General features: G+C 24.4%; 1 long non-coding RNA gene across 1 annotated transcript; it reads left to right on the top strand.

Annotated features, from left to right (window-relative positions):
- The first annotated feature begins 1,211 nt into the window (after positions 1-1,211).
- On the top strand, positions 1,212-2,139 carry LOC135922679 (uncharacterized). The gene is made up of 3 exons (XR_010570996.1): positions 1,212-1,301; positions 1,774-1,860; positions 2,055-2,139. It is a non-coding gene; the product is annotated as an uncharacterized LOC135922679 (long non-coding RNA).
- The last annotated feature ends 7,269 nt before the right edge of the window (positions 2,140-9,408 follow it).

The following is a 9,408-nucleotide window of genomic DNA, read 5'->3' on the forward strand; positions in this document are numbered from 1 at the left end:
TGACAAGATACGTGAACATTTTAAACATAAACATCCTCATGTCAAACCAACTGATATGAAATTTACATAGGTAGCCATCAAAAGAGATAATAATAATTGGGTATCCTTAAATTGTGATATCCATATAATATCACAAATGGAGTTGAAACCCAGTTGCAAAAAAAGACAATAACATCTTACTTCCAAAAAGTAATATTTTTTATTTATTATTGTAACTAAAGACAATAAATATTATTGAAAATATACCTTAAATTTGTGAATTAATAGAAACTGATTTTTATTTAAAATTTTACCAGAATAATATTAATATTAAAGTAGTCAGGGTATAGAGAAAATAAATTATATATTTTATTATTAAATTTTTTTTTAACTGTTTATCACACTATTTTTATATCTATATATACTTTATAAAGTTCAATTTAACAATATGTTTAATAGGTTAATAATAAAAATTTAAAACCAAGTTATAAAAAAATAAGTTAATATAATGTTGTAAAATAATAAAAGTAAGGTAATGTTAATTTCTGGGAATTTTTAAATTTAAATCTTTTCATCTTTAATTGAATTAAGATTTCAAAGTTCTTTTACTTTTTTTTATAATATTAATTGGATTCAACTATTTTCAAAATGTTATTTGCGTGAATTTAATCCACTTACATTATGTGTTATATTAGGTATGTTTATAATATTATTATTGTTTTATTTAGCTATTAGAATTTCTTTAGATAATATACTTTCATCATAAATTTCACAATGTTATTTATACTAATTTTTCTATTTATAAGTTTACTATTATTTTTACAGTAATTATAATATTCTTTTATGATTTCTTCATGTGTTCGCAGTTTTATATTTCTGCACCTATCATGCCTATGAATCTTTCAAGTATATTTTCATGTTTTAACATGATCTTCCTAACAAAGACATTTTATTAATGTTATGATTAACGCGTTCAAAATTTGTGAATTATGTATTCTACATTCCCTGCTGTACCTATCACTTGTATCATCTTGCCATTGTAACCTGATAACTTTATGTTGGACTTCATAATATTTTTAATGCCTGTTTTCTGAATCATGTAATCTTGTAGAATTAAAACATTTATTAAAAACTTAATTATAATGTAGTTAAGAAAAAAATTACCATTTGGCTAAAATTTTATTAAAAATATAGTTTTTCATAAGGAAAGAAATTAAACTCCTCTTTATTTATAGAAAATCTCAGTTATTAAAGATTTACAAATTGTATTATCTCCTCATCCAATCCCCAGTTCCAGTGAAGCGCTTACTTTGCATGATGAGGTATTTAATTTAAATACGAATTATGTGATAAATTTTGAAGGAAATAAATTATGATTATGAGGTTATTCAAATATTTCCAACATTTATTAAAAACTTAATTATAATGTAGTTAAGAAAAAAATTACCATTTGGCTAAAATTTTATTAAAAATATAGTTTTTCATAAGGAAAGAAATTAAACTCCTCTTTATTTATAGAAAATCTCAGTTATTAAAGATTCACAAATTGTATTATCTCCTCATCCAATCCCCAGTTACAGTGAAGCGCTTACTTTACATGATGAGGTATTTAATTTATATGAATTATGTGATAAATTTTGAAGGAAATAAATTATGATTATGAGGTTATTCAAATATTTCCAACATTTATTAAAAACTTAATTAAAATGTAGTTAAGAAATAAATTACGGCTAAAATTTTATTAAAAATATAGTTTTACATAAGGAAAGAAATTAAACACCTCTTTATTTATAGAAAATCTCAGTTATTGAAGATTCACAAATTGTATTATCTCCTCATCCAATCCCCAGTTCCAGTGAGGCGCTTACTTTGCATGATGAGGTATTTAATTTAAATACGAATTATATGATAACTTTTGAAGGAAATAAATTATGATTATGAGGTTATTCAAATTTCCAACATTTATTAAAAACTTAATTACTATGTTGTTAAGAAAAAAATTACCATTTGGCTAAAATTTTATTAAAAATATAGTTTTTCATAAGAAAAGAAATTAAAATCCTCTTTATTTATAGAAAATCTCAGTTATTGAAGATTCACAAATTGTATTATCTCCTCATCCAATCCCCAGTTCTAGTCAGGCGCTTACTTTGCATGAGGTATTTTATTTAAATAAAATTTATATAATAACTTTTGAAGGGAATAAATTATGAGGATATTCAAAGTCCAAGTCTTATTCAGCTATACAAAAAGAAGGAACCAAATGACCCATTTCACTTCAAATTATTTAGGATGACAAATATTTTGATTAATTTCATAATTGCTGTAGGCCCTTGTCAGCCATGTACAAATAAATTTTAATATCCTGTTACTCTCAAGAGGTTTTAAATAATATTTAATTTTCATTAATTTTTCCCATCCATTATTTCTATACCAGTTTTTATTTTTTTTTACTTTTTAAACAGGAGCATGAATATAACCTATTATAGAAAGGTTAATATAGATGGTACCCTCAACCCCAGAAATTGGCTATCTTATAGCACTACTTTAAACAAAGTCTTTTGTCTATATTGTCTTATGTTTGGTGGCCCTAAGTCCAATACTTTTTGGACTCAATTTGGGGTAAATAATTGGAAAAACATAAAGCGTGACTTAGAGAGACACTAAGTATCTTCTCTTCATAAAGATTGTGAATATGCAAATATGACTTGGCTTGCAAATAAACGCATTCAAGATCATTTGCTATCAAATAAGCTTGATATAATCATGGAAAATCGTAATATAGTTCATAATATTATCGATGCCATTATGCACCTTATAAAATGTAATATAGCCTTTTGGGGTTCTAATTTAAATGAAGATAATTTTATGTGTCTCATAAAATCAATGGCAAAAACGGTTCCAACTTTACGTACATAGATGGATAACAACGAAAAATTGCGGAGAAAAAAATCAGATAAAATTTCGAGACCTTATATAAATTTATTGTCATATGGCCACGTGAAAAAAATAACTGAAATTATTAAGATAAAAATAACAAAAAGCATTATTCAAAAAATTAAAGAGAATCGTGCCTATAGCATCATATTAGATGGAACATATGATGTGTCTAAAAAATAATGCATAGCTTTGCTTGTACGGTATATAGAAGATGATCTGCATCCACATCCTGTAGAAAGGATCATACATGTTTTTACAACATCAGAAACCAGTAGGAAAAATATAAAGAAACATGTTTTTTCTAAGTTTAATGATCTTGGTCTTCCTCTTGATTATTTGGTTGGACAAAGTATGGATGGTGCAGGAAATATGAGAGGAGTATACAAAGGAATGCAGGCTTTAATATTGAAAGAGGCTCCAAAAGCCATCTATATTTGGTGCCATGCACATCGGCTAAATTTAGTAGTTGCTCATGTTTGTGGATGCAAAATTGAAATGAAAAAGGCAATGGGAATATTAGATGAGTTATATAATTTTATGAATGGAGTTAGACGTCAAGGTTTTTTTTTTAAATATCAAATGAGAAAGTCCAAGAAATCTCTTAAAAGAATTAAAAACACAACAAGGTAAATAAAATATTTTTAATGAAACTTATATATTTTTAGAAATTATCCTACAAATCTGTAGAAATCTTTTTAGATGTTTATGAAGAAAAGAATGATAAACATAGGATGGAAAATCCTATGAGGTTGGGAAATAGGGATTTCAGGATTTCTATCTGCAATATTTGTCGAGGGATGTAAAGATATTAAATCCAAAATCCAGGATTTTTATAAGCTTTGTTTTAAGACTAGGATTAGATACCCTATTATTAGCGGATAGAGGAATTATTAATTGCCTTCCAAAAATTAAAAATAATATAAAATATAAAATATAAAATACCAATATCTTTATGTGAGGTAGATGTAATTCATCGCATATTATATATGTTTAGGACCAAGTTATAATTTAAATTAAATTATAACTTTTATGAACATATTTTAGCATCTTTAGTTGAATTAAAAGATTCTAATGACCCAAGCACCTCTTCCATTGCCTATGGATTATTATCAAGAATTAAGGATGAAAATTTTATATTAAGTCTATTTATTTTGAAAGAAATATTGAAATGTACACATAAAGACTAAAAGGTTAATATTAGTTACTATTTCTATAAATAATTTTAAAATATAGCTAATGGAGACAATATATTTTTAAAATTATATTCCTTATCTAATAGTTTTTTGAAAAAGAATAATGTAATAACTGATTTGTATAATATGAAATCAATATTCAAATTGGATCAAACAGAATTCAATAATTATGTTGAACAAAAAAAAACAAGTTGAATAAATTAAAAAATTTTAAATTATTATTTATTGTTATAGATATTGAACGGAAATATTTTTCCCTGTGCTAAATGCAATAATTAACCACCTAAATATCGATTTAATTATGATTGTTTAAATTTTTTATCATAAATATCCATTTTTACTCCCGCTGGAATTATGGATAATGAAAAAATAGAAGGATGGCAAATATCCGAAATTTGTCATACTTATCAATTGGATGTCCAAAACATTGCATATGAATATAATGATTTTCGCTCTTTATATTTGGAGTCTCAATCAATCATTTTTTGCGAAGATCTATTGAAAGTTAAAAAGAATGACGCGTTATATATTGATAGTAATTTATTGATATTTTATTTGTAATTGTATATAATTAAAGGTATTGCAAACGATCAAACTACCGAAGAAAATAAACAGCGAAATCATGACCAAAATAAAAAAATGGATAAAATATTCTTTTATATTACCATACCGACTTTTAAATCAATTAAATTCTTATTTTAATTAAAATTTATTATATAAATATTTATTAACCCTTCCTACAACTTCCTGTTCAGCCGAAAGAGCCATGAGTAAAGTAAAAATTAACAAAACTCTAATGCGGAATAAAATTTCGGACCCATTTTTAGAAAATTTACTGTTAATATCCAGCGAAATTGCTGTTTTTGAAAAATTTACAATTGATGATATTATAATACAATTTGCAATAACATCTATAAGGTTATCCAGAAAGATTATTAATAAAATAAGTAATGTATCTTTTTCACAGCGAATATATACGCTTTTAAAATATGTAAATTTAATTTAACATTTTATAATTTCAATGCAAAATATACTATAATTCATTTTATTCTAATATTTTATATAATAGCTCTATTTACAAAACATGTTTTTAATTAATTAAAAGGTAATATAGATATGTGGAATCAAGCTAAATATACCTCTTTAAATTTATTCGTCTTATATTTTTTACAATATTTTAGATCTTTTTTATAGAAATATTAATGTTATCTCATTTAATACACTTATATATATTTTATGAAAATAAAGTGAATATCAACCAAATTATGAAAAGATTGCATTTAAATATAAGTTGATTATCAGCTACAAATTTAAAAAATTTTTTTTCCCTAAATAGGCTTGAAAGATTGTAAATAGAATTATGTAAGGTTATAAATGGTGGCTTATTGTAAGATTTTTTAAATAAAATCACTATACCATCGTAAATCTGTAAATTTCGCGACCGAAGGCCGCGGGATTTTTTTTAGGTGGGTATGGGTAGATTTTGGAGGGATTTGATTTGCCTCCATCAAATTTTCTGCCCATGTAGACGCTGAAATATAGTATAAAAAGTTTTTTCCCTTAAATGGCATATAGTAGTTGGGCATACAATATCTAAACCTAGTTAAGGGATTATTGTTTGTTAAAGTGGCTGATAGATATAATGCTATTTTATTAAACCATGATATTTGATAATTATTTATTTATATTTTTATTATATCAAATATTTTCTATATTATATTGGACAAATATCAAAGGTTTTCTTTAATGCTATCTATTAAATATAAAAATAAAATAAGATTATTTGAATATAAAAATCAGAGTTGTTAAAAGATACTTATTAGATGGATTTGGATACAGATACACATACTAAAAAATTATCTAGATCTAGATACAGATACATCATCAAAAAGTTATCTTGTTATAGATCCAATTTTTAAAATGTATCTAGATACATATGCAATTTTTATTCTACTCTTATAAGCTCTGCATAAACCTAAATTAGGATTCTATTGTGAAAATGCATGAAATGAGCTAAAAAAATATATTGACGCGATATTACATTTATCTAAATATAACTAAAATAATTATTTTTGGATTTTAATATAATCATATAATATATGAAAATATATGATTAAAAATAATTATTAGATTTCAGTAATAAAATATTTTCAAAATTTTGGTCATTAAGGCATCCTCGTTTTTCCGTAAAGACATAACAATCATATCATATCTACTACTATGGGGTACTGAAAAAATCGGTTATTTAATTGTTTTTTTTTCACAGGTTATTTGTTTTCAATCAGTTGTAAACATTGATAATTCATTAACTATGATTTTATTTTAAAATATACTCTATAAATTGGCCATGGAAAAACTCTGAACTTGTTGATGCTTCATTGATTATTATTTATTCCTCTTTCTTTTCATCACTATTAATACTAGTATAATAAAATAAAATTAACAAATTCCATTGAAAATAAAAATGGCAGATTCCTTGAGTTGCATTGTAACAAAATTGTGGGTTATTGATAAAATCGGACATAATATTTAATTAATATTTTTTTTTTATATATTAGTTTTAATATTTTATTTATATATATATAATTTTTTATTATAGTAATTTTAATATTTTTTTATATATTTATATTTAATTTATATACTCATATGAAATAAAATAAATTTGGCATTCAACTATTTTTATTTATAATATAAAAAAGCGTTAAAACAGTTCCTTGATACTTTTATAAATATTATATTATATTTATATATTTTTTTAATTAATATTTAAATTTATAGTGATAATGTAGAAAATAATTTTTTCGAATTTAGTTTATTAAACTACGCTTACTATAAATGGAATATTATTTGTAAGCACAGATAAAAAATATTCAGGTATTTACTTCCGTATAATCTTATACCTATATAATATATTCATGGATAATATAATAAAACTAACTGACTCACCCATTACTAATAACGGGATTTGGAAATAGTTGTGAATATATGGTTGTATAACTGGTGGGTAATAAATAGTAGTAATGCTAGTGGGGAATCATAAAATACAATATTTTCATAAGACTATGCTGAAAATATGAGTTAACACCAGTGACGAAAAAATTCCTATTATTTTTAGCACACGTTAATTATTATTACTATTTTTAAAAAAATATATATATGAAGGAAGAAAATTTAATATTGTTTAATTTTAAAAATAACTATTTTTAAAAAATCATTCCCTTATTATTTTCGGTATAAATTTATTATTACTTTAAAAAATAAATTCTGGGGGAAAATATAAATAATAAACCTCACTTTTTCGTTGGTTATTTGTATAAATATTTAAAAACAAATATGAATTTTATTTAATCGATATTACTTAAACTACAATTCATTATAAATCGCATTGATTAGTAATGTTTTTTAAAATATTATTTATCTGTAATATACATTCCATAACTGACAAATGTGTCTGTAAAAGTGGCATTTTACCTAATGTTTTGTAACCAAATCTATATAATAGAGGATTTCACTATGTCAGTTTTAATAAATAAATTTCTTATACTTGTTTGGACGTAGGAAATATTTTTAGGAAGAGGGATGGTAATTAAATTTAAAAATGATTATGAGTGATATTGAATTTTCACAGAATTTCATTGCAAGCTGACATAGTGAAAATATAATTTATGTGTATTCATAAAATCTAATAATTAAATTAGCACTCATTTAATAAAAATTTATAGTCTTATTAATTTTTAAATAATAAAATTAAATCTATATATTACGTAATAGAATTACTAAAGAAATCGTTCAGGGGCTATCAAAAAATTTATTTTTAGTTCAAGGGGATATTAAGGAGCTATTAAAACATTATTTTTCAGGGGGCTATTCAAAAATATATAAGATTTATTGAAATGCGAGAGAGATAAGCTTTATTTATATTGAATAAAAAACATTATTTAATAAAATCGCTGTAATATATCTACTTTATCATAATATAAAAAACTATATTAAAATAACATGTAAAAAAATGATGTAAACAATTTAGAATACAAATGTAAAAAATATATAACAAAGAGGGGGAGGGAAAAATGCTCTCATTGAGATTCGAGGAAAATAAAATAGTTACCTTTAAACGATAAATGTTAAACACATAAAAAACATATTTTTTATAATAAAATAAGTTTGAAGTATAATAATAGAATATATTATAACGAATTTATAATAGGTATATATTGTTTTATATTATCTGATATTTTTTTAAAATATAAATATACATCCATTAGATTATTGTCATATTGTAATGTTAATAAATATTCTCCTTTCTCGCCTTTCATATTTTGAGTTCGATTTGGATATTGATAATCCAACACTATATTGCTGATATTTTAGTACCATATTACTTTGAACTATTTGTAATTTATTTATAAATGTATAAAAATCCGGATGGGCTGTTTTTATTAATTTATTTAGGCCATTGTGGAAGCCCTCGACGTTATTCTTAGTCCTGGGGCCTTCAATGTTATAGCGACTCCAAAATATGGAGTTAAAATTATTTGTACATATGTATTGGAAAAATAGAGCATGAATTGTCTTAAAACTTCGATATTTAAAGCCTCTGACTCGATAAATGTCTGGGTATAAACTGGATAACTGTGAAGGATTGCAAAATGGTAGTGCAAATATCCTCCGAAGGATACCCTGGACGTTGGCCCTTTCTTTATAATCTCTGGTCAACGATAAGCTTTGGATTTTTCTCCACAAAGTTTGCCCGTAGTGGAAAAAGCACCCTGGAATAAATAAATATTATTAAATATATATAGTTATAATTTACCTCGGATCGCAGCATAGGGAAAAACAGTTTCAAGAGCTAACTTCATACTAATTTCGAAATCGATTTGAATCGATTCAGGCTCTAACTGTACTCCCACTTCCAGACATTTATTCCTTAACATCTCCAGAAATTTTATATAAGTTGATTTTCGCTTATCAGGTAATATGGCGAAAATCACACATATCATATTTTCCCCAATTAATACATGGATTGTATATAATTGAGTGAAATTAATCGGAGCAGTGAAAAATGTACCATCCATGTACAAATTTTTTGAGCACATAAATTTTAAAAAATCAGGTGTCCCAAATATTATGATATCTTTATTGGGTGTATGTGCCAATAAAAATGAAGTGCCCTGAAGAGTATTACTGTAATTTGATAAATCAATTGATGATGTGTCTGAGCAAGGGCATATATCCAGTTACCACCCTTTTCATCATTTTTATAATAGAGTGCAAGGGTGGGATAGCCTCCGGATAT

The sequence above is a fragment of the Gordionus sp. m RMFG-2023 genome, chromosome 1 (genome assembly GCF_954871325.1).
Source record: "Gordionus sp. m RMFG-2023 chromosome 1, tfGorSpeb1-WG-v2, whole genome shotgun sequence".
NCBI classification, from domain to species: Eukaryota; Metazoa; Nematomorpha; class Gordioida; order Chordodea; family Parachordodidae; genus Gordionus; species Gordionus sp. m RMFG-2023.